At 50.4% G+C, this 27,326-nt stretch overlaps 1 pseudogene across 1 annotated transcript; it reads left to right on the top strand.

The window, feature by feature from the left end:
• Positions 1-26,417, top strand: LOC144736762 (alpha-N-acetylgalactosaminide alpha-2,6-sialyltransferase 2-like; annotated as a pseudogene). The gene is made up of 9 exons (XR_013588819.1): positions 1-740; positions 8,985-9,114; positions 12,147-12,318; positions 13,061-13,245; positions 17,516-17,654; positions 19,320-19,423; positions 21,528-21,611; positions 24,078-24,177; positions 26,188-26,417. The product of XR_013588819.1 is annotated as an alpha-N-acetylgalactosaminide alpha-2,6-sialyltransferase 2-like (transcript).
• The last annotated feature ends 909 nt before the right edge of the window (positions 26,418-27,326 follow it).

Below are 27,326 nucleotides of genomic sequence, written 5' to 3'. Positions count from 1 at the left end.
AGACTGTAGTTCCCCGTCGCTCCCACACCACCTCTCGTTCACCTCGGTCACCACGCGCCATCCCAGCTCAGCGGACAGTTTTGAGTGTCTGTCCTTCGGCTAATCACCCCCCACACACACACAACCAACCAGCGCCACCACCACACAAACCTACAACCAACCAGCACCACCACACACACAAACCTACAACCAACCAGCACCACCACCACACACACCTACAACCAACCAGCACCACCACCACACAAACTTACAACCAAGCAGCACCACCACACACACACACCTACAACCAACCAGCACCACCACCACCACACCCACCTACAACCAACCAGCACCACCACCACACAAACCTACAACCAACCAGCACCGCCACCACGACCCACCACCACACACGCCGGAGCAACGCTTACCTGCAACGTGGGGGGAGGAGGGGGTGGAGTCATGCACAAATCCATTTTATGAGCGAGCTGAACTCTGGACCTATCCGACTCAAGGACGCGGCGGCGGTAGCATCGTCGTCATCATCATCGTCGTCGCCGTCCAACATCTTTAAAGCATTTGTTGCCTTCTATCGGCGCGATGAATCCGGCCGTAGCGAGACGCGCTGGCGGGAGTTCTGCCGTGCTGAGACTCGCTCGGCTCCTCTTCCTTGTCGTGGCGTTCGTGGCGACGTTCATGCTGGGCAGCATCAGCCGCGACTACACCCAGAGCGACCTGGGTCACGAGCAGAGATCCGCCTGCAGGTAGGTGCCTGCTACGGTGATAAAGATTCATCATCACCATCATCATCACCACCACCACCAACCCCATCACCACCACCACCACCACCCCCACCACCACCCCCATCACCACCACCACCACCCCCATCACCACCACCACCACCCCCATCACCACCACCCCCATCACCACCACCACCACCACCACCCCCATCACCACCACCACCATCACCACCACCATCACCACCACCCCCATCACCACCACCACCACCACGTCCACCCACCTCTCAGTTTCGACTACAACAGACGGTTGGGGTGCAAGTGCTGTTCTCGAGTGGCACCTATGAAGGGCCGGCATTTGAGGCTGAGTTGACCTAGGGGAGGTCCGGGACCGGTTCAGATAATCTACACACAGATGAAGAGCCCCCCCCCCCCTTAACAGACTGCTGGGGCAAGTAGTGTTAGCGAGCACCTACACACAAAGACAAAGATCCCCCGTAAATAATTAATAGGTTGTTGGGGCAAGTGCTGTTAGCGAGCACCTACAAACAAATACACAGAGACCCGTAGACTCGCACAGAGACCCGTAGACTCGCACAGAGACCCGTAGACTCGCACAGAGACCCGTAGACTCGCACAGAGACCCGTAGACTCGCACAGAGACCCGTAGACTCGCACAGAGACCCGTAGACTCGCACAGAGACCCGTAGACTCGCACAGAGACCCGTAGACTCGCACAGAGACCCGTAGACTCGCACAGAGACCCGTAGACTCGCACAGAGACCCGTAGACTCGCACAGAGACCCGTAGACTCGCACAGAGACCCGTAGACTCGCACAGAGACCCGTAGACTCACATGGAGACCCATTTATTAAGAACTGCTTCTGTGTGTTTAGTGGCGTTGTCCTTCCAACGCATTTGCGGTGAACACGGTTGGCTACGTACGGTGCGAAAAAAAGTCCAGCATGCAGTACAGACATACGTGTGGCAATGTCGCCTCTGACAACAGAGCTGCTAGATCGGTGGACTTTGATTTTGATCTTATTATTGGCACAAGAAAGGCAGGTGAAAGGCAAACACGGTATAAAGGTTGAGGTTGGAACACAACGGCGGCTTATACGAAAACCACACCTAATGTATATACCAAACAGACTGTTCAATCAATTAAACAAAGCATACTATTTACAATTAAACATGTTAAACTTAGTGTTTAAAAAAAAAAATGTGCGTGCGTATGTGTGCGTGAGAGAGCGGTGGTGGAGTGGTTAGCGCTACGCTGCGCTACTAACCCGGCGACCCGAGTTCAATTCCTGCTCATGGCCAACACCGGTGACGATTATCTGAACCGGTCCTGGGCCTCAAACGAGTACCTGGTGCGGTGTGTAGTAAACATCGCCACCGGTGAGACAAAGGCGGTCGGGCGTGGTGCTGGCCACCCACCCCCACTTGCCCAGTGCTGTTAGTAGGTGGCACCTGATGAAGGCCAGAACGGCACGCGAGGGGTGGGTGGCCAGCAACCACGCCCGGCCGCCTTTGTCTCCCTCGTGGCGATGTTTACACACACACACAGTACCAGGTACTCATTTGAGGCATAGTCGACCTAGGAGAGGCCCTGGACCGGATCGGATAATCGTCACTGGTGTTGTCTCCACACCACCACCACCACCACACTACCGCTCCCACACCACCATGACCACACTACCACTCCCACACCACCACACAACCACTCCCACACCACCACCACCACTACCACTCCCAGCAGAGCCACAGTATTTCGTGATCAGATTGTAAATGTTGTGGCTTTGCTCTCCAACACACCGCTGTGCTGTACTAGTATACTACACTATACACTACACTATACACTACTGTGCACTACACTATACATTACTATACACTACACCACTATACACTACTATACACTACTTTACACTACTGTACACTATACTATACACTACACTACTATACACTACACCACTATACACTAAACCACTATACACTACACCACTATACACTACTGTACACTATACACTACTGTACACTATACACTACTGTACACTATACACTACACTACACTATACACTACACTATACACTACACTATACACTAGTGCTGTACTAGTGACAAATCGTCACGTTCTGTTCACGTGACCACATTTAACTCGTTGGCTGTGTCGGGTGGTGGCGGGTTTAACGACACATTCATTTATTTACGCGATCTAAACCCACCCCCCTCCCAAAAAAAAAACCCACCTGCCCCATGGGTGACATTGCTCGCGACAATTCCCCCGCAAAATCGCTCGTTTCGGATTTAACACCGCGGCAGCCACAATCATAACACCACCACCCCACCCCTCTCTCTCTTCTGTTGCAAACCAAACGCCTCCGGCGGGTGACGCTCTCGCAATTCGAGACACAGGCACCATTCCGTCTCGACGCGTCTCTTCATCGGCCGCTTGAAACAGAAAAACCACCCCCCGAGTGGAAATGCGCAGACACCGACGGATCTTCTGCAATGCGGAAACAACCCCAACCCAACCCAACTTCGCATATCCCGTGCGGGGGCCATATGTGCCCCTCACCCCCCAATTGGCCACGAAAACGCTCATAGCACTCATGGGCGCTGCCACGCTCTGATGGAAGCTGGCGTGAGTTGCGTGTGGGATGGGTTGGGGGGTTATTGAGCTCACGAGTGCTTGGAAGTGTTCATTACGACCCGGGCAGGTGCAGTGGTCTAACTTATTTGCAGACTGCGTGTGGTGTGTGTGTGCGAGGTGCGTTGCGTGTGTGTGTGTAGTGGTTAGCGCTACGCAGCGCTACGAACGCGGACAGCCGGATTCGATTCCCGCTCACGGCCAACACCGGTGGCGATTATTTGAACCGGTACTGGGCCTCCCCTAGGTCGACTCGGCCTCAAATGAGAACCCCGGTGCGATGTGTAAACATCGCCACTGGGGAGACAAAGGCGCCCGGGCGTGGTGCTGGCCACCCACCCCCTCGTGTGCCGTGCCGGCCTTCGTAGCTGCTACCTGCTAACAGCACTTGCCCCAAAAGTCTATTAAGGCTATACGGGGGGTCTTTGTCTTTGCTTATGGGGAGCGGTGGTGCAACGGTTAAGCGCGCTGCGCTACGAACCCGGCGATCCCAAGTTCCATTCTCGCTCACGCCCACCAGCGCCTGTGACGAGTATCTGATCCGGTCAGTGTCCTTCGCCTAGGTCGACTCAACCTCAAATGAGTACCCGGTTCGGTGTGTAAACATCGCTATGGGGAGGGGGGGGGAGAGACAAAGGCGGTCGTGCGTGGTGCTGGCCAACCACCCCCTCGTGTGCCGTGCCGGCCATTATAGCTGCTACCTGCTAACAGCACTTGCCCCGACAGCCTAAAAGCTACACGGGGGATCTTTATCCCAGGTGCGTGCGTGTGCGTGTGTGCGTGTGTTTGTTCTGCGCGAAATGTCTTTGTCATATTTGTTGCTTTTTTTTAAACGTAATCCTCGTGGTTCCGGGGCAGTGTCGTTTGGCAAGTGGATTTGCTTTTTTTTTAACTAAAACGCGATTATTGTTACTGCTTTTGTGGAGATGGCGGAAGCATTCGTGAACTTCCGGATTAAACAAAACAAGTTTTTACCTACGTGACTTTACCGAAAAAACCAAAGAGTATGGACCCTTGCAGTCACGAAAACTTCAAATCTAAAATTAAACAAGTTTTCCTTCACCAGGTAATACCCCCACTGAGCTATGTATTAATTTTTTTCAGACCTCGCTAATGATAGCTCAACGAAGTGGGCTCATCCTTCATGTGGACATTTATAGCAGCCGAATACTCGAAATCTGCGATTTACAGGGATTCCGTGCTTCATTATCTACATGACCGGGTGATCGTGAAGTCTTGGATGTTTGCTGTACAGCTACCCAGGCTGACGCACCATGGATTCGTCTTGCGAATTGGCTGGGTAGCTGCTGGCTACACTGGACTTTCCGTATAACAAATAAACATTGATTGATTGATTGATGGCCTTTAACGGCATTTAGACCGAACAAATCCAGTAGGTATGAAGACTTTGACTTAAAGCTTTCGTGACAGCAGGAATTCATATTCTTTGCGTCTTTCGGTAAAGTCACGTCGATAGGTTCAAAGAAAATAACGAAAAAAATAACAAAAAACTACAACGTTTCGATCGCAACACAAGTGGTCGTCTTCTATCTACGTGACTTTACCGAACGTCCCAAATAATACGTCTTAGTTTTTTGTTTGCTTTATTTTTAATTAATTTGAACCCATCTACGTGACTTTACCGAAAGACCCACAGAATACTTCAGGAGTTCGTTTCACGTGGGAGGGTGGTGGGTAATGCACTCTCGTAGTCGCTGCTGCTGCTACTGCTACAACTGCTGCTGCTACTGCTGCTACTGCTGCTGCCACTGTTGCTACTGCTGCTACTGCTGCTACTGCTGCTGCTGCTACCGCTACTGCTGCTGCTACTGCTGCTACTGCTGCTACTGCTGCTGCCACTGTTGCTACTGCTGCTACTGCTGCTACTGCTGCTGCTGCTACCGCTACTGCTGCTGCTACTGCTGCTACAGCTGCTGCTACCGCTACTGCTGCTGCTACTGCTGCTACTGCTGCTGCCACTGTTGCTACTGCTGCTACTGCTGCTACTGCTGCTGCTGCTACCGCTACTGCTGCTGCTGCTACCGCTACTGCTGCTGCTACTGCTGCTACAGCTGCTGCTACCGCTACTGCTGCTACTGCTGCTACTGCTGCTGCTACCGCTACTACTACTGCTGCTTCTGCTGCTGCTTCGGTTTTACTGTCCGACTTGTTTCGTCTTGCTCCTGCTTTGACGGCCGCCGCGCGAGGCCTCGGGGGTGGAATTCCGAACCGGGGTGATGTTTTGCCGTCGCGAGCACCGATGGCAGAGGAATTTAGCCGACGGCCGAGAGACGACAGGAGAGGCGATTGTTGTGACTAAACTCTTTGACAATAATATTTACGATGGGTTTTTTTGTCACCAAGGTAAGGGCCCCGCAGAGCTACGTTGCTCTTTTACAGAAGCGACCTGGATATCACAAAATATAGCCCGACGAATTCGCTTATCGAGTGGAAATGTATTGCAGTCGTAAAGTCTAATCGCACGGTGTTGATTTAAAAAAAAATCGGAGGACCTGGAGAAAAATCTACGAGACCTGCAAACTTAAAAAATACAGCAGGCGCCAGGGTCGGGATCGAACCCACGAATTTCCTGTATACCAGGCGAGGTAGTTAACATCTCCTAGCCATCGTGGTGATGATGATGAGATAGAGACGCAAACTCCAAATATACAGCAGGCGTTAGGGATCGAAATCGAACCCACGACCTCCTGTACACCAGGCGAGGGAGTTAACATCTCCTAGCCATCGTGGTGATGATGATGAGATAGAGAGACACAGACTCCAAATATACAGCAGGCGTCAGGGTAGGGATTGAACCCACGACCTCCTGTATACCAGGCGAGGTAGTTAACATCTTCGAGCCACCGTGATGATGATGAGAGAGAGAGACGCAGACTCCAAATATACAGCAGGCGTCAGGGTAGGGATTGAACCCACGACCTCCTGTATACCAGGCGAGGTAGTTAACATCTCCTAGCCACCGTGATGATGATGAGATAGAGAGACGCAGACTCCAAATATACAGCAGGTGTCTGGGTAGGGATTGAACCCACGGCCTCCTGTACACCAGGCGAGGTAGTTAACATCTCCGAGCCACCGTGATGATGATGAGAGAGAGAGACACAGACTCCAAATATACAGCAGGTGTCAGGGTAGGGATTGAACCCACGACCTCCTGTATACCAGGCGAGGTAGTTAACATCTCCGAGCCACTGTGACGCCCTATCCTAGGCGACACTGACCCAAACCCTGAATTCTCCCCCGTAGCTTCACAACCTTGCTGGTGACGCGGGCCAGTCGACTCTGTTCTCCGATTGGCCTCGAGCAGCCTCCTCCTCCTGATTCCAAGAACACAGGATGAGATGTTACTATCCTTTGTGCAAGCACTTCCAAGAGTTCATGAACAGTGAGCCTGGTGAAATTTGGGGAGCGCATCGTCAGTAGTGTACCTTTGGTTCCTAGGGTGTTTCAGCCTTTCATACTATACACCCTCCCCAAAGGCGGCCAGCGACAGGGTGATCAATCCTACGCCATTCCCAATTAGTCATAGGAGTTGCCTTGTTGTTGATAGCCAACATCCCATGGGACTATGGCAGGGGCGTCCTCCTCCCTGAGTCAAGCATTGTTGACCGCATTCATAATCGTCACTGGTGTTGTCTCCACACCACCACAACCATCACCACCACACTACCGCTCCCACACCACCATCACCACAGCGAAGTCGTCTCTGGGACGAGACGAGCTGAACATCGCTTCCCCGTCGCGGAATTCACTACCTCCTCCTCCTCCGCCGTGCCCACACCTCACAGAGTTCTGACTTAAAACTTTCGTGACTGCAGGAATTCATATTCTTTGGTTCTTTAGGTAAAGTCACGTAGATAGAAAATAATAAAAATAAAAAAATAAAATGACCGCTTGTGTTGCGATCGAAACGTTGTGAGTTTTGGTTTTTCATTAAAAAAAAAATTATATCTAGGTGACTTTACCAAAATAACCAAAGAATACCGCACCGAGTCTCAAGACTCGTTTTTCGCCAGAGGGTCCTGCCAGGTTTTCACAGTGCGGTGTGGATGTTTCCTGTGTGTAATCCAAGGCCGTAGCCATGGAGTCAACATTGGGGGGGACCAAATCTTCAGGGTGTCTGGGGGTCACAACCCAGAAAAATATCTAAATTTGAAAATGTATTTCCTGCCTAAAATATTTAAAAATCACTAACACATGGGAGGGACTTTTTAGTAATTTTTTTTACAATAATGTCTAATAGTATATTGTATTACATTGCTATGTTTTTACTTTTTGTTTTTACCATTTCTTGTTTCATTGTATATAATGGCAGAGAATAGGGATTAATAAAGTACAACCATAACCACAATAATGTAAACATAAATCTATGCATGAAGACAAGTCCAGATATTGTGGCCAAGGTTTAGCAAATTGTTTTATTTATTTACATAGCATAGCATTTTTTTTATTGCAATATATTGGGGGTGGACATGTTGAGCATATTTGAATATTGGGGGGAGATGTGTGCAGTAGTGTAGTGTATAGTGTAGTGTATAGTATATAGTAGTTTACAGCAGAGGTGTGGACTCGAGTCATGTGACTTGGACTCGAGTCAGACTCGAGTCATGAATTTGATGACTTGCGACTCGACTTGGACTTGCATAACAATGACTTTGTCCCACCTATGAGATGTGGACTCGAGTCATGTGACTTGGACTCGAGTCAGACTCGAGTCATGAATTTGATGACTTGCGACTCGACTTGGACTTGCATAACAATGACTTTGTCCCACCTATGAGATGTGGACTCGAGTCATGTGACTTGGACTCGAGTCAGACTCGAGTCATGAATTTGATGACTTGCGACTCGACTTGGACTTGCATAACAATGACTTTGTCCCACCTCTGGTTTACAGTATATAGCAGTGTAGAGTAGAACCCCTCTTAACGATGATTCCTGTTAACGACAGGCCTCTATACAGCCGAATATGTAGTGTATAGTGTATTCGTGTAGTAGTGTAGTGTATAGTGTAGTGTAGAGTATATAGTAGTGTAGAGTAGTACCTCTCTTAACGACCATTCCCCTGTTAATGACGGGTGAGTGTAGGTATAGTAAATATAAATTAATGTATTTATTAATCATGTTTTTTCTAAAATTTTGTGTTTTACAATGTTGTTAGTATCTTTCTGTATTAACATCCATTGTTTAAATATTATGAAGTTCGTTTTTTTGGGTGAAAAAGGTAACTTTCGATGCCATTGAAACAAATTAAGACTTTAACTTGTATTTCCTAGATTCACACAACGACCAAATCACTTAACGAACGGTTTCGTGGAATAATTTACCGTCGTTAAGCGTGGTTCTTCTCGATATACCATCGGGGTTTTTGGCCCAATTAACGAACGTTGAAAAACAAGAAACAACAGCAACTTACAGATATTTATAGATTTGAAGTTTTCCTGACCGCAAATATTTGTGTATGTCACGTATGTTGAACTTCTTTCGTACCGCACAGGTAGCCAACCGCGCTAATCGGGCGACAACCACGTGACGCGACGGGGATCCACGTGCGTGTGCGCCACGTGTCTTCCATGTCGCTCCTTTGTTGCCCCACACAGGGAACCCCGCGAGATGCAGGACACTGCGTGGTCTGCGCTGAGACCCACGGTGGCCAGGAGACCCAAGGCGACAACGACAGCCATGCCTCTGGGGGACTCGTACCCGCACGACGACACCTACACACGTTCTGTAGGTAGAGCTGGGTGACTGGTACCCACACAATGACACCTACACACGTTCTGTAGGTAGAGCTGGGTGACTGGTACCCACACAATGACACCTACACACGTTCTGTAAGTAGAGCTGGGTGACTGGTACCTACACAATGACACCTACACACGTTCTGTAGGTAGAGCTGGTTGACTGGTACCCACACAATGACACCTACACACGTTCTGTAGGTAGAGCTGGGAGACTGGTACCCACACAATGACACCTACACACGTTCTGTAGGTAGAGATGTTATCTCCCTCGCCTGGTATGCGTGAGCTCGTCGGCTTGATCCCGATCCTGATGCCCTGTGCTTCCCGATTAGCACGGTTGGCTACGTATGGTACGAAAGAAGTTCAACATACATACTTGGAGTGTGCATGTGTGTATCTCTCTCTCTCGATTCCCGTGGTCGCGTGGATTTTTCTCCGGGTCCTCCGGTTTTCCCCTGCACATTTAGAATCAACTTCACGTGTTTAGAGTGTTTGGCTGCTTTGAATATCCACGTGATGACGATACGCCATTTTGTTGAGCTTTCATTTGCGGCCAGGTATCTTCTTAAAAAGTTATCCAGCCACAGTGGGTTATACTTGGTAAAAATAAAAATAAATACGTTGCCGTAGTTTGACTTTGAGTCTGCCGCTTTGGGACTCGAGTGTGTGCACACCGTGGGGTTTGTCTTAAACAATCGTGCATCTGTTAAAGACAGCTTCACAACTCATCGGATTTCTCGATTCTCTCTCCACCGCCCGCTTCTGCCCCAGCGTTGTTATCAATCGGTGCAATGTCGGGAGTGCGGTGGGGATAATGTGTGTGTTACTGCCTACTCCTTTCATGATATCTGGAACGGCATGGAAGAGTTTGGCCCAAATATCCACCCAGGGCCCCCTATCCGACAGCGGCGGCATGAGCAAGCAAATCCGCAAGACCTCCAACCTTTTGATAAAAAACATTTTTGTTGGTTTCTCTCGAAAAGGTGTGGCATGACGCTTGGTTAATCTGAGCCTTGAACGATGGGCCCACATTCCCAATGCCACGCCTTGGGCTTAGCATAAATGCCCTGTCAGGCGAAGTCCAAGTTACGTAACCCGAGGGTGAGGTCTCCTTTATGTAATTACAAAGTTCACAGCCTCCCCACCACCCTGCGCTGTTGCACTCGGCTCTGCAATCTTGCAGCCGCATAAAGATCGCGCCAAGTCAATCGATCGCTCCATGAGGATGGCAAACGCGATACAAATGGTGCACGAGCACAAGGAACAAGCAAAGCAGAAGCAAACTTACACACTCGACACATTGGTCATTGATAACACCGAAATCTTAACAAACTTACACACACGACCACATTGGTCAATGACATCACCGTGGTCTTAACAAACAAGCGCCCCCCCCCCCCCCCCCCAACGGTCTGTAATTGGTGATAGTTTCGACAATGCACTGTCTACGTAACGCGCACACACACATCAGGTTGCGACTGACTGGTCATTCACGCCGCTCGGCAGAGTGAAGGGACATTTGGTGGAGTAGGGCCCATCACCAGAGCAGGGAAGCTCCTATTGTCGGCCGTCGCTTCACGGCGTTCGCTCGTTAAAAATAACGAACTCGCTACCCGTCGTGTTTGGCTATCGGCGAATCACACCTGGGACTCTACGCGACTCCGTCGAGAGAGATAGAGAGACAGAGAGATCAAGTGGCGAGAGATAAAGTGACAAGATAAACTAATGGGATAAAGTAATGAGATATAAAGCAACGAGATGTATTGATGACCTGTATTGGTGACATGTATTGATGAGAGATTAAGTGACGAGAGAGAAAGCTTGTCTGCGTATTTATTCAAGGCAGTTCATTATATTTATTTTAATTTACAATGGTATTACAACATATTTTTACTTGTTTGTCTTATTATGATAATTTCGACGCGTTTAAGGGCTTATGTAAGTGTTTATTAAAGGTAACTCGTAACAAAGATAGGTTTCCGTAGGCCGAAATCATTTTCCGCTGTTCACGAGCATCTCAAGAACGTATCCCTCATCGCGAACAACGGGTGCGATTAAATGACGGTCACGTTTAACGATATATTGCTACGCGATTTAAAATGCAACATTTTGCCATTCAAACAATCCACGACGTGCACTGCGCAGTCGCTCGCCGTCGCCACGAAGCAGAGAAAGCGGATTCTTAAACCCCCTTCCCAAGGGTTTCGCTTCATCTTCCAGGGTGTCTGGGGGTCCCAACCCAGAAAAAACATCTAAATTAAAAAACGAATTTCCTGCCTAAAATATTAAAAAATTCCCCAACGCATGGATGGACTTTTTTTTTTATTTTTTGACAATAATGTCTAAGAGTGTATTGTATCACATTGCTCTGTTTTTTACCATTTCTTGTTTCATTGTTTGTAATGGCAGATATTAAGGATTCATAAAGTACAACCATAATCACAATCATATATAAAAATAAATCTATGCATTGATTTATATGAAGACAAGTCCAGATATTGTGGCCAAGGTTGAGCAAATTGTTTTTTATAGCAATAAATTGGGGGGGGGGGGGGGGGGGGGGGGGAGACATTTTGAGCATATTTGAATATTGGAAGGGGGGTGTGTGTGTGTGTCCCAATATATATTATAATGACGGCCTTGTCTTCTTGGTTCTTTCGGTAAAGTCACGTAGAGGGGAAGTAATAAAATAATAAAAATAAAACATAATAAAATAATTCTCACGACGTTTTCGGCGACAACGCAAGCAGCCGTCCTCAGTGAAAACCAGGTCTGTCGGGGAGACAGCGTCTGAATGTTTTCACCCGAGGACGGCTGCTTGCGTTGTGGCCGAAACGTGAGAATTATTTTTATTATGTTTTATTTTTATTATTTTATTACTTCCCTTCTACGTGACTTTACCGAAAGAACCAAGAAGATGAATCCCTGCAGTCACGAAAGCTTTAAACCGAAATGACGGCCTTGGTTTGCACGCACGACAAGCCGTGCCGATTGTCTGTTGTTTTGCTGCTGCTGCAGGGATGCAAGAACAGCGTGCGTGCGCTGGCGCTGCGTGCCGACGAGTGGCTGCGCGCCGCGTTCATCCCGGACACGCGCGTGCTCGCGTGGAGCGAGCACGCCACGCCGCAGGAGTACGAGCGCCTCAAGCGCTTCCAGCTCATCTACGGCTGGGGCGGCAAGAACTTCTCGCGTGAGTGGCGGTGGTGGTGGTGGCGGTGATGGATGTGGTGGTGGTGGTGCTGGTGGTGGTGGCCGTGCTGGTGGATGTGGTGGTGGTGGTGCTGGTGGTGGTAGTGATGGTGCTGCTGTTGGTAGTGGTGGTGGTGGTGGTAGGTGGATGCGGTGGTGGCGGTGCCGGTAGTGGTGGTGGATGTGGTGGTGGCAGTGGTGGTGGCAGTGGTGGTGGCAGTGGTGGTGGATGTAGTGGTGATAGTGGTGGTGCTGCTGGTGGTGGATGTTGTGGTGGTGCCGGTAGTGGTGGTGGATGAAGTGGTGGTAGTGGTGGTGCTGGTGGTGCTGGTGGTGGTAGTGGCGGTGGTGGTGGTGGCAGTGGTGCTGCTGATGGTGGATGTGGTGGTGGTGCTGGTGGTGGCGGTAGGTGGATGCGGTGGTGGTGGTAGTTGGTGGTGGTGGATGTGGTGGTGCTGCTGGTGGTGGATGTGGTGGTGGTGGCAGTGGTGGTGGATGTGGTGGTGATAGTGGTGGTGCTGATGGTGGTGGATGTGATGATGGTGGTGGTGGTGGATGTGGTGCTGGTGTTAGTGGCGGTGGATGTGGTGGTGGTAGTGGCGGTGGTGGTGGTGGCTGTTCATCTTCGCGGCAGCTCGTTCGTGTATCAAGACGCTGCTTGGTGGGCACGTTGAACTTCTTCCGCACCGTACGTAGCCAACCGACACTAATCGATCACCACCCCCCCCCTCCCCCTCTCGCAGTCGTGGCCAACGCGCTGCAGCTGCTCAACACGAGCGCCAATCGGCACATGTTCGACGACTGGAGCCAGCGCTGGAGGCGGCGGCGGGCACCCCCAGTGCGTCACGTGCGCCGTCGTGGGCAACGGCGGCATCCTCAACGGGTCGCGCATGGGCCGCGAGATCGACAAGCACCACTACGTCTTCCGGTCAGCGCACACTCTCTCTCTCGCCCCCGCTCTCTCTCGCCCCCCCCCCCCACTCTCTCTCTCTCTTACCCCCCCTTTCTCTCTCTCTCTCTCACTCCCCCCCTTTTCTCGCCCCCCCTCCCCCTCTCTCTCTCCCCCTTCTCTCTCTCTCACCCCGCTCTCTCTTGCCACCCCCCCCCTCTCTAGCCCCCCCTCTCTCTCGACCCCCGCCTCTCTCGCTCTCCCTCCCTCTCTCTCCGTCTCTCTCGCTCCCCCCCCCCTCTCTCGCCCCCCCCCCCCTCTCTCGCCCCCCCCCCCTCTCTCGCCCCCCCCCCCTCTCTCGCCCCCCCTCTCTCGCCCCCCCTCTCTCGCCCGCTCTCTCTCGCCCCCCCCTCTCTCGCCCCCCCCTCTCCCCCCTCTCTCTCGCCCCCCTCTCACCCTCCCTCTCTCTCGCCCCCCCTCTATCTCCCTCCTCTCTCTCACCCCCTCCCTCTATCTCCCCCCCCCTCTCTCGCCCCCCCCCCCTCTCTCGCCCCCCCTCTCCCCCCTCTCTCTCGCCCCCCTCTCACCCTCCCTCTCTCTCGCCCCCCCCCTATCTCCCTCCTCTCTCTCACCCTCCCCCTCTATCTCCCCCCTCTCTCTCGCCCCCCCCCCCCTCTCTCCCCCCTCTCTTTCTCCCCCCCCTCCCCCCAATATCGCGTGACGTCGCCGCTTGGGGATTTGTTGTTGTTGTTGTTGTTTTAGTTTGTTGTCCTTACACCCCGCCACACCCACCCCACCCACCACGCCGCACCTCGGCTTGGCCACGTGCGTTGAGCAGTCAGTGTCGATTTACAAGTGGACAGCTGCAGTGGATTCTTAATATCGGAAGGAAGAGCGTTCCAGACGGCCACAGAAGCTCGTCTGAAAGTGCCGCGGTGCGCTTTCAGATTGCCAGCCAAAAGACGCTGCAAAGATTTCCGGAGTTCGCGTGGTGGTGGTGGTGGTGGTTTTTGCTCCTTGACAAAATCGGCTAGATATTGTGGTTGGTTTGTGGCGAGCAAATGGGTCTTGTGTAAATCCCCACGACGTGGCTTTTAAAAACCAGGATCGACCTCTTGCAGAAGCCACGCAGGGGACGTGTGGCGTGCTCTAGCAGAACGGCGAGCACTCGCGCGTCGCGTGAAAGCGCCGTGGTGTGGTGACCGTCTTTGTTGCATGGACAGCCAAAAGACGCGGCTAGCGTTGATTAACCGGAGTTCGCGTGGTGATGGTTTCTGCTCCTTGGGGTTCATTTGCGGTGAGCACTTTGCATGTAATGAGCGCGACCTTTAAAACATATTTGTTCAGCAACGAGAAGCCCATGCAGCTTGGCGAGCACTGGATGGACACGTGTCCTCCTCTCTATGTTATTCCAGCCGTGCATGCAATGTATCATCCATAATCCTCAATATTATTGTCCATTAGTGTATTCAAAAATAATTATAGATGATATTTTGGACCGCACGGTTCAACTGTTAGCAACAAATTTGCTCGTGTGCTTAAGTTTGCTCAACGGAAGAGCGGAACCCGGCTTAAGCCAGATTAACTCCCAGCGCCCCCCTCGAGATCAGGCACATCTATCGAAATCGGCTGAAGAATCCTGTAAATCACGTGACCTTCTGTGTGGACACCCACACTCTGAACCCCTTTCCTCTCATCTACGCATCTTTCTCTATCAATAAATCAAGCCTTTATTTCCGTTGCACTATTTGGCGCAAAAGATGCAATTCAAAGTGCTGTACAGATAAAAGAAAACATTGTCAAAAGACTAAAGCTCAAGAACAATAAAAGCAATTTCCATATAAACGAAATTGCAAAAAAAATATTTCCGTGGTTTTTCCACATGATGATGATGATTGCTTGTGTTGCAATCGAAATGTCGTGATTGGTTTAATTTTTTTTCTAACTACGTGACTTTACCGAAAGAACCAAGAATATGAATCCCTACAGTCACGAAAGCTTTAAATCAAAATCGTAACACATATTTTGTTGCCAGAAAAAAGGGGAAACATATTCTCATACAGAGACTATCCCAACCCCAAACCCTACCCCAACCCCTATCACTACCGATGCCCCTATCGCCAACCCGATCACTACCCCAACCCCTCCTTAACCACTCACGCCTGCCCTCCTGTCACCATCGCTTCACCACAACGTTGAATAACAACCACCCCACGTTAAAATATCTCAACCACTGCCACCTTGTGTACACTTTTGTAAGTATTGCAAAGGCGCCTTTGACCAGAGGTCGCAACCGGGTACCCGATACCCGTACCCTACCAGATACCCGGCTACCCTTACCCGGCCAGGTACGGGTACGGGTAGCCGTTTGCGACCCTGGTGCGGCCGGGTACGGGTACGGGTAGGCCGTGAGTCACTGGTAAGTAACTGTTTGTCACTCATTTCGGGTAGGGTACGGGTAAGGAACGGCTACCCGTACCCGGCTGGGTACGGGTACGGGTACCCATTTGCGACCCTGGAGCGGCCGGGTATGGGTACGGGTAAGGAATCAAAAGCCGTTTGCGACCTCTGCCTTTGACCGAGTAAGGCGCAGCTGTTGCACGAGTCTGTGTAAGACAGGATGGGTTTACTTCGCTCATTTTCAGAGGGGGGAAGGACACTTTCACCGATAAGATATCGTCAGCGTGAGTGAGGGGGCCGCCACACCATTTGAAACCATCGTTGGGTTTGACAGCAGCACGATGATGATGATGATGAGGGGGTGTTGGCACATTTGTGTATTGTCAGGGGGGAGGGAGAGAGGGAGGGGGGGGGGGCGCATTTAAGGCCACCAGTGGCCCTCGGTGGCCTTGCAGTGGAGAACGCTGCTGTGGATTTCACACCTTATGGTGATTGCTTGTGTTGCAGTCGAAACGTCGTGAGAATTTAATTGTTTTATATTTTTATTATTTCCCTTCTACGTGACTTTACCGAAAGAACCAAGAATATGAATCCCTGCAGTCACGAAAGCTTTAAATCAAAATTTTATTGTTATTTAACTCGACTTGCCAATGCCACAGCAGCAGCGACGGTGGTAGCATCGCCAAATTATTTTAAGAATAAACAAAAAGTTTAGGGGCTCGCTCCTCCAGGTGGATCGGAAAGTCGCGTGCTGAATCTTCGTAAATTCCGCCGTGGCCGCCGCTCCCTCGCGGAAACCCATCGTCCCACTCCCGGTCGATAAAACTAGTACCAATTAGGGTGGCACTTTTTGTCTTGTTTTAATACGTGACCCTTTTATCCGCAAATCATCTCAACCCATCGTCCCACTCCGGGTCGCTAAAACTAGTACCAATTAGGGTGGTGCTTTTTGTCTTGATTTAATACGTGACCTTTTATCTGCAAATCATCTCGACCCATCATCCCACTCCCCAGGTCGCTAAAACTAGTACCACTTCGGGTGAAACTTCTCAAAACTTCTTCACTTATCCACGACTCTTTTATCCGCAACTCATCTTGACCGACCGTCCCACTCCCGGTCGAAAAAACGAGTACCACTTGGGAGTGGCGCTACCTTTCATTTGTTTTATTCACTGCTCACATTTCTCACGCGATTCGTGAAACCCGCGCAGCGTCGCGACCGAGTTTCCTATCCTCAGTCTACCGCTCTCTGCCCACCCTCCCTGGCACCGTTTCACCTTCTGCTGCTACGATGCGCTCCGATGGCCACTTTTACAGAGGGCGATTGTTGGCACGAAATACAGACGCCGATTGATTTTGAGTCGCGCGCGCACGCGCACACCCAGCCGCCACTGCCAGCCTCCTCCATCCACCTCCATCCATCTCCCTGGCTTTGTGATTGCCGATCACGTGACGTCGGATCAGAATCAGAAGTGAATTTCTCGAGTAAAGATCACGTGGCTTCGGCTGCTGTTACTTTTGCTTTTTCTTCTGTTTTTACTATTGCTGCTGCTTCTGCTGATGTTGCTTCTGCTGCTGCTTCTGCTATTGTTGATGTTGTTTCTGCTGCTGTTGCTGCTTCTGCTGCTGTTACTTCTGCTGTTGCTGATGTTGCTACTGCTGATGGTTGCTGCTGTTACTTCTGCTGTTGCTGATGTTGCTATTGCTGACGTTGCTTCTGCTGCTGCTGATGTTGCTGCTGCTGCTGCTTTTGCTGCTGCTGATGTTGCTTCTGCTGCTATTGCTTCTGCTGCTGCTATTGCTTCTGCCGCTGCTTCTGCTTCTGCTGCTGATGCGGCTCCTGTTGCTTCTGTTGCTGCTGCTACTGCCGCTGCTGATGCTGCTCCTGTTGCTTCTGCCGCTGTCGCAGGGTGAATGCCGCGATGACGCGGGGCTACGAGGACGACGTGGGGAGCAGAACGAGCTTCTACTTCTTCAGCACCAACACGATGCGCAACTCGCTGGGCCGCTTCCGCAAGCAGGGATACACCTCGCCGCCCGACACGCCGGTACGGAGCACCGCACGCACGCACAGCCCGTGCCCTTCACAGTCCGTGCCCTTCACTGCCCGTGCCCTTCACTGCACGTGCCCTTCACTGCACGTGCCCCTCACAACCCGTGCCCTTCACTGCCCGTGCCCTTCACTGCCCGTGCCCTTTACTGGACGTGCCCTTCACTCCCCGTGCCCTTCACTGCCCGTGCCCTTCACTGCCTTGTCAGCACGTACCCTTCACAGCCCGTGCCCTTCACTGCACCCCCCCTCCCCCCGCGAGCCACGGGCTGACCCTAGAGGCGCGATCCCGTACACACGGTACACGTGGAGTCCACGTCCTTCGCACCTTCTCGACGCCCACGTCAAGGAGAGTTTCACGACAGCATCTCTTGTGCGCGTAGCTGACAACCCCTTAGAAATCTCAAAGTTCATCCTACAAAGTCCCATCGCAATGGAGAGAAACGCAAACAAATAGACAATTTCGATTTAAAGCTTTCGTGACTGCAGGGATTCATCTTCTTGGTTCTTTCGGTAAAGTCACGTAGAAAGGAAATAATAAAATAATAAAAATAAAACATAATAAAATAATTCTCACGACGTTTCGGACACAACGCAAGCAGCCGTCCTCAGGTGAAGAACAGGTCTGTCGGGGAGACAGAGTCTGAATGAAACACCACCAGGCTTGGAGCGACTATTTAAGCTGGGATGGAGGGGGGAAGGGCGCCTTGACAGAATAATTTGCAGATCAAGAGGAATTTAGCATATTTATGCGAAATGCAGATATGCGATTAGTACTACTTATTTCCATTCTACGTGACTTTACCGAAAGAACCAAGAAGATGAAATAGACAAACAATGTTTTTTTTTTCTCCCCCATTGAAACGGCCGTACGCCGTATGGACCTGACAACTCACCACTACACTCACCACTAGCTGTGCCTGTCTGTCTGCCTTGTTTGTCTTGTGTGTGTGTGTGTGTTTTTGTTTCCTGTCCCCAATTTGGCCCGTCAATGTTTGTCGAGTTGGCTCTGGCAAAAAAAAGAGAAAAGAACCACCCGGCCACGCGGCCCACGCTCAGGTGTCCGGTGGCATCACGTGACGAGAGCCACGTGACCCACGGCAGCGTCGCGAGACGTCTCGCCCCTCCCAGCGGGGGGGGGGGGCTCACCTGGGTGGAGGGGGTGGGGAGCGAGTGGGGTGGGGTGGGGTAGCCCCCGGGGGAAAGGGGGGGGCATGACACCTGGTGCTGTTTGTTTACACGGCAAGCGTGCGGCAGGGGAGTGCTTGTTGTGTAGCCCTACCCCTGTGTGTGAACCCCTACCACCCCTACCCCTGTCTGTGAACCCCTACCCCTGTCTGTGAACCCCTACCCCTGTCTGTGAACCCCTACCCCTGTCTGTGAACCCCTACCCCTGTCTGTGAACCCCTACCCCTGTCTGTGTACCCCTACCCCTGTCTGTGAACCCCTACCCCTGTCTGTGTACCCCTACCAGCCCTTACCCCTGTCTGTGAACCCCTACCCCTGTCTGTGTACCCCTACCAGCCGCTACCCCTGTCTGTGAACCCCTACCCCTGTCTGTGTACCCCTACCAGCCCCCATCCCTGTGTGTCAACCCCTACCAGCCCCTACCCCTGTCTGTGACACCGCGGGAGATCGTGACGCCGCTCGTTGTCGCTTGCAGGAGACGCGCTACGTCTTCATCCCGGACAGCACACGCGACTACCAGATGGTGCAGGCCGCCATCACCAACACGCCCGTCACCTCTGGACGTGACAGCTCAAAACTGTGAGGACACTCCCCCCCCCCCCCCCCCCCCGGTTCCCCTTCCACGTGCACATCGCTCCACACCTCCCTGCTTATACATCTTTAACCAAGGCCGTCGTCTTCTTGGTTCTTTCGGTAAAGTCACGTAGAAAGAAATCATAAAATAATAAAAATTCAACATAATAAAATAATACAAATTCAACATAATAAAATAATTCTCGCGACGTTTCGGCCACAACGCAAGCGGCGGTCCTCAGGTGCGGATCAGGTCTGTCGGGGAGACAGCGTCTGACGCTGTCTTCACCTGAGGACGGCTTGCTTGCGTTGTGGCCGAAACGTCGTGAGAATTATTTTATTATGTTTTAGATTTATTATTTTATTATTTTCCTTCTACGTGACTTTACCAAAAGAACCAAGAAGATGAATCCCTGCAGTCACGAAAGCTTTAAATCGATATTCAAAACACATCCCCCCCCCCCCCCAATATTCAAATATGCTCAAAATGTGTCGCCAGTAATATATTGCTATAAAATAGATTTCTGTTTTTATTATTGTGGTTATGGTTGTACTTTATTAATCCCTAATCTCTGCCATTACATACAATGAAACAAGAATAGGTTAAACAGAAAAAAACAGAGCCATGTAAATACAATACACTATTAGACATTATTGTAAAACATAAATAAAAAGTCCATCCCGTGTATTAGTGAATTTTTAAATATTTTTGGCAGGAAATTGGTGGAAATTAGTTTTCAAATTGAGATTTTGTTTTCTGGGGGGGGACGACCCCCAGACCCCCTGGAATATTTGGTCCCCCCCAATGTTGACTCCATGGCTACGGCCTTGTGTGTTAATCATCTCATCGCAGTCGCTTGCAGTGGGCAAAACATACGTGACCATTTTTCATCAAAGCGTGTAAAGTGAAAAAACTAGACGTATTTTTGTTTCCTCTTAATTTCATTGTTCTTCAATAAGTTTTCATATTTACGTCGTTCATGATGACGCTTGAGTTGACGACGTAGGTGGCACACACGGGTTTTTTTTTTAGGTCTGGAGTAGAGTTGGCACGACCACATCACATCGCTCTCAACCCAGACGGTTTAGCCCGTATCCTTGTGCAGGGGAATTGAGTGTTCAGGTCCATACGGCGTAGAGCCGTTTCAATACGGGCAAAAAATAAATGTGTCTATTTGTTTGTTGTTTTTCTCCTTGTGATGGGACTTTGTAGGATGAACGTTGAGATTTATAAGGGCACGCGGTGACCCATAAGGTCTGAGTTGGTCTGTAACAAGGTAGGGCACTGATAAGGGGTTGACAGGGATGTAGTGGTGAGTGTCCTGGTGAGTGTACAAGTGGTGAGTGCAGTAGTGGCGAGTGTAGTGGTGAGTGTACTGGTGGTGAGTGTACTGGTGGTGAGTGTACTGGTGATTCTACTAGTGGTGAGTGTGCTAGTGGTGAGTGTACTAGTGGTGAGTGTAGTGGTGGTGAGTGTACTGGTGATTATACTAGTGGTGAGTGTGCTAGTGGTGAGTGTACTAGTGGTAAGTGTGCTAGTGGTGAGTGTACTAGTGGTGAGTGTACTAGTGGTGAGTGCAGTGGTGGTGAGTGTACTAGTGGTGAGTGTAGTGGTGGTGAGTGTACTAGTGGTGAGTGCAGTGGTGGCGAGTGTAGTGGTGAGTGTACTCGTGGTGAGTGTGCTAGTGGTGAGTGTACTAGTGGTGAGTGCAGTGGTGGCGAGTGTAGTGGTGAGTGTACTCGTGGTGAGTGTAGTGGTGGTGAGTGTACTAGTGGTGAGTGAGTCTGCCAGCAGTGGCACGATCAAGCAGTTGCCAGGGCTTCTTTGCCCCCCTCTCCACCCTCACCACGTGTAGAACGTCCTGTCCGCGCTGTGTGTGGCTGCTGGTGGTGGTGGTGGTGGTTCTGGTGGTGGTGGTGGTGGTGGTGCTGGTGGTGGTGCTGGTGCTGGTGGTGGTGGTGGTGGTTTTGGTGGTGGTGGTGGTGGTGGTGGTGGTGGTGGTGCTGGTGGTGCTGGTGGTGGTGGTTCTGGTGGTGGTTCTGGTGGTGGTGCTGCTGCTGGTGCTGCTGCTGCTGGTGGATGAACAACCCCTCCGCGTGGATCTCGCAGGCCTCCCACCTACTTTGGCAGCGCTCCGGGGCCTGAGAAGTTCAAAATGCTCCACCCCGACTTCTCCCGCTACCTACGGAACAGGTTCGAGGGTTTTTTTTTATCTCTCTCCTCGTTTCAACACTTTTATTGAACTTGTTGAAGCTTTGCTCTGCCCGTTCTACTCGGGAGGGTCTCGTCTGGACCCCCCCCCTTTGCGTCTCTCTCGCCCTGTGTTGTTACAACAACAACAGCAAAGCATGAATGGACTACAGGAGCGATTTTTCCCATGTAAATGAGACCATAGATGATTTCTTCCCCCCCCACTACCACTTCCCCGGGTTGTCAACACCCACCCACCCATCCATCACCTACCCACCCATCACCCACCCACCCATCACCCACCCACCCATCACCCACCCACCCACCCAACCACCCGACCACCCACCCAACCGCCCACCCAACCACCCACCCACCCAACCACCCACCCGACCACCCACCGACCCGACCACCCACCCACCCAACCACCCACCACCCACTTTGTCCCTCGCGTTAGGAACCGTGGGTGCATATAATCAATAATTTTGTTATATCTTAACTGCAAACTCCTAAAAATAATTTCACAAAGGTTTTCACTTTGGGGTGGGGTGTATGCCCCCTCCCCTCCATCCGCCCGCAAACTCCACCCCATGAGCGGGCGCTTTGTTCATGTGCACAGCAAATAATGAAATGAAAGCATTCAAAAAGAAGGGTCTCGACCTGATCTTCAAAGACTTTTGTTTTAGTTTTATGATCAGGTAGGTCACCTGCCATATTTTAGCAGTTGGGGAGGGGGGGAGGCGATGGTTTGGCCAGCGCCAGTTTAGTTTTTACGCGTGAGTTTTATTATTTTATTGGAAATGCCGGAGAACTGCCCGGCATGGAAAACTCGCGCGCACAACAGGATGAGAGAGAGAACTTTTTTAAATTTTATTTTACCAGCTAAGGCCCCACTGCTAAGCTACGTAGATATTTTTCGGAAGCGACCTGGCGATTGCAAATGACAGCTCATCACCACGTGGAAATTTGTAGCAGCAGGCAAATGCTCTGAACGCGTGGTGACGTTGATTCGAAATGTGGAGGGGGAAAAACGGAGGAACCGGAGAAAAACTCCACGCGACCACGGGGAGGGAAAGAGAGCTAGAGAGACACGCAAACTCCAAATATACAGCAGCAGGTGTCGGGGTCGGGATCGAACCCACGACCTCCTGCATACCAGGCGAAGGAGTTAACATCTCCACATGCGTAAAGGCACCCGAATTGCGAATCGAACCCAGGCCCCCCCCCCTTCTAGCGAAACAAAAATAGGAAAGTAATGCAAGGGAAGCTAGCGACGGTGGTTATTGAGTGACCCGTACACCGCACACAGGCGCATAGCTGTGAACCCCATATCAGCGCCCTCCCTTGTCACAGAACACTTCAGAACTTATTGGTCACCCCGTGTCCCCTTATACATCTCAACGTTCATCCTACAAAGTCCCATCGCAAGGGAGAAACACAAACATATAGACAATCACCACTACTACACTCACCACTAGTACACTCACCACTAGTACACTCACCACTACTACACTCACCACTACACTCACCACTAGTACACTCACCACTATTACACTCACCACTAGTACACTCACCACTAGTACACTCACCACTAGTACACTCACCACTACTACACTCACCACTACACTCACCATTATTACACTCACCACTACTACACTCACCACTAGTACACTCACCACTAGTACACTCACCACTAGTACACTCACCACTAGTACACTCACCACTAGTACACTCACCACTACACTCACCACTAGTACACTCACCACTACACTCACCACTAGTACACTCACCACTAGTACACTCACCACTAGTACACTCACCACTACTACACTCACCACTACACTCACCACTATTACACTCACCACTACTACACTCACCACTACTACACTCACCACTACACTCACCGCTATTACACTCACCGCTATTACACTCACCACTAGTACACTCACCACTACACTCACCACTATTACACTCACCACTAGTACACTCACCACTAGTACACTCACCACTAGTACACTCACCACTAGTACACTCACCACTAGTACACTCACCACTACTACACTCACCACTACACTCACCACTATTACACTCACCGCTAGTACACTCACCACTATTACACTCACCACTATTACACTCACCACTTGTACACTCACCACTACACTATACACTACGCTATGCACTACACTAATACATACCTGTCAACCCCTTATCAGTGCCCTACTTTATTACAGACCAATTCAGACCTTATTGGTCACCCCATGTCCCCTTATAAATCTCAACGTTCATCCTGCAAAGTCCCATCACAAGGGAGAAACACAAACAGATAGACACACATTTATTTTGCCCGTATTGAAACGGCTGTACGCTGTATGGAACCATACCCCTTGTCATTGCCCTACCTTATTACACACCAATTCAGACATCATTGGTCACAATGACGACTGCGATGTGTTTTTGTTCTATCCCCCACAGGTTCATGATGTCCTCGCGGCTCAAGGGGCGTCTCCGCGTGATCTACAGGCCCAGCACGGGAGCTATGATGCTGCTCACCGCACTGCACACCTGCGACGTGGTGAGCTGCTCCCGAAACTAAACGCATTTTTCTTTTTTTAAACTAAAACTTTTTTTTTTTAATCCTTTATATTAAGTTCGCTTGCTTGCTTGCTTGCGCGCTTACGACCGTGCAAATCTTTCGGTCGTTTTTTTACCCACTTCCCGTGATCCAATCGAGCTGACATTTTCAACACAGACTCGTGCGTGACAATAAATTTTCGTGAAAATTTTTTTTCCAAAATTTTACACTTTTTAGGAACAAAAAATTATATGTAATTACCAATTGCTTAATGGTGCCAAGCAATCATCTGACCCATAGGTGGCAGCCATCTCAAGCCAGAGGACGAGAGGACTCTAGCCGCCACGCATATAAAGGATTTATAGTGAAAAACTTTGTTTTTATGGGTTAATTTTTTTTTCTTTCTCCCCTTCAAATTTCGAATCAACATCACGCTTTGAGAGTGTACGGCTGCTTTACATTTCCACATTATAACAGCCACTTCGTTGAGCTGTTCTTGTTGACAGGTCCCTTTTGTAAAAGAGCTGCATACAGTAGCTCAGTTGGCCTTACCTGGTCATGTAAACATAATTCTAGATTTGAAGTTTTCGTGACTGCAAGGATTCATAGTCTTTTGTTTTTTCGGTAAAGTCACGTGACTTTACCGAAAAAAACAAAGAGCATATAAAAATAGTTTAGTAAACCCCCATCACCACCCCTACCCCTATCACCAAACCTATCACTACCCCAACCCCTCCTTAACCACTCACACCTATCCTTTATAACCGTCACCATAGTTAAACAACCAGATTTGAAGCTTTCGTGACTGCAAGGATTCATATTCTTAGGTTTTTTCGGTAAAGTCACGTTGGTAAAACATTTTAATTAATAAAAGTAAAAGTAAAATAAAATAAAAATCACGACGTTTCGGAGGCAACACAAGCTTCCGTCTTCAGGTGGAACCGTCACAGCACGATAGCTGTATCAAGTGAGAGAAATTCCAAGAAAACACTCCTTGTATATTACCTTGTTATCTCGGCATCTCTTTAGGAAGGCCAGCGTCTCGAGAAGCTGTGACTTCTTGTCTCGTTGTCTGTTCAAAACTCTAACAGATAGGTGGAATTCCTCCCCGTAGAGGGCATTAATTCTAGATTTGCAGCTTTCGTGACTGCAAGGATTCATATTCTTTTTTTTACTTTTATTAATTTTAATTTTTTACCAACGTGACTTTACCGAAAAAACCTAAGAATAGTTAAACAACCACTTTGAAGAACAACAACCCCACTATTTATGTAAACCACTGTCTTCTAATGTACAATTTTAATTATTATTGTAAAACGCATTGGACTCTTAAGACGCTATATACATCTATATAAGATAAGAATCGATTCTTGCATTGAATTGCAGGCCTCAGTCATGATGAGGATTAATCGTTATTGAACGGTTGGGTCAATTCACGCGATAGGCTGGGTCATGAAGCCAGCATGCCCAGCCACCGCATGCCCAAGCAGCTTCTCTATGGCCAGATAGAGGGGCCTAAACGGGCACGACACGGGCTGGAGAAGAGATGGACTGATGCGGTACGGGAGAATGTGGAGCTGAGTGGACTTGCCGACGGTACCACTTGTGTCAAGATCAGCGTCCATGGAGGAGGCTCGTGAAGGACGCTGCTGCTGCTGCTGCTGGGCAGTTGGAGGAAGTTGCCTTCCAACAACAAGGAGGGCAGAGGAGCGACGCTCACAACAACGAGGGGAGTGCCTGGTGGCTGAAATGCTGGTGCATCAGCCAGTCATCTCCATCGGTTAACCCATGGCACCTGCTGGGTCTGTCCCGTGATCTCCTGCGTCAGCGAAACCTTCGATACATCACGTGACGGCCTCAAAGTGCACCTGGCCTGGCACAGGCGCCGTGGTGACATCACCGTCGGTTACATGGTGGTCTGACGGTTGTTTTGTGGCCTTGTTCCCTTCCTCGCTGTTGTCGCCGTTGCTGCTGCTGCTGTCGTGACCGCCGTGTGTCCGTGTCCCCTAGGTGGACGCCTATGGGTTCCTGACCAAGGACTACGCCAGGTACTCGTGCTACTACTACGACAAGGTGAAGCGCGGCGTGCCCTTCGTAGCCAACCACGACATGAAGCTGGAGCTGGTGCTGTGGGCGCGCCTGCACAAGTCCAAGATGATCCGACTCTACATGGGAAAGGGCAATTGACGCGTGACGAACTGCGAGCGCGCTGAGAAGTGGTGGGGTAGGGGGGGGCGGGGGGTTTGGGGCCCGACACGGAGCACCGGGGTTTGGTGGGGGGGGGGGGCTTGGGGAAAAGTTTTCGTCGAACTGTCACTCACCCGCCCACCCGTTTCGAGCCACAAACTTGGCCGCTCCTCTACCTTGCGAAGTTGCCACGGTTGTCCCGGAGGTCGGTTCCTGCGGACGACGGAGCCGGGCTCGGAGGCGGAATGGCAGAGCGGCGGGTGGGTTCAGGGGGCGTCTCCGGCAAAACGCGGCGCTTCCGGCAAAACGCGGCGCTCACCGTGAAGTAGTGTGCCAGTGTCTACCAGCCAGGACGCGGTTTAACCGGTGTTTAGAAGCCCTAATTATTATTGTTATTGTTGTTCTTATTGTTACGACGATTCCGCTGAGTCTCAAGACTTATTTTTTCCTTTCCTTAGAATCCCATCCTCCGACAAAGTCGGTGGAGTTTAGGCTTGGCCTTGAGTCTTGGAGGCCAGCACATGCCATGGCCTCAACGTAACAAAAAAAATGAGTTTCGTTTATTTTTGTTGCTTCTCCAAAACGCTGGAGAATATCCAACGCTCGCAGATTCGTACACGGAGACGCTGGGAAACTGCAGATGAGCTGGAAGGCAGTCAAAACTGACACTGTAAAGTGAGAGAAGGGGTCTGTAATATGGAGGTGTTAAGTTTTGATAGTTTATAGCGGCTGTGTCATGCCACACCCAGGGTAACCGTTTAAAGTAGGTGTGTCGAATACGGTTATCCTGGGCATTTCCGTGCTCATTTAAAGAGTTATGGATCAGGAATCTAGAGAAATTATAGCAATTTTGAATGCATGCTCGACCCCATGCTCGACCCCATGCTGGACTCCATGCTCAACTCCATGCACTTTCCCATGCTTTATCCCATGCTCGACCTCATGCTCGACCCCATGCTCAA

Source organism: Lampetra planeri, chromosome 63 (genome assembly GCF_965212315.1).
Source record: "Lampetra planeri chromosome 63, kcLamPlan1.2.h2, whole genome shotgun sequence".
NCBI lineage: Eukaryota > Metazoa > Chordata > Hyperoartia > Petromyzontiformes > Petromyzontidae > Lampetra > Lampetra planeri.
The sequence above is the reverse complement of the archived record's forward strand: the minus strand, read 5'-3'. Positions and strand labels throughout refer to the sequence as shown.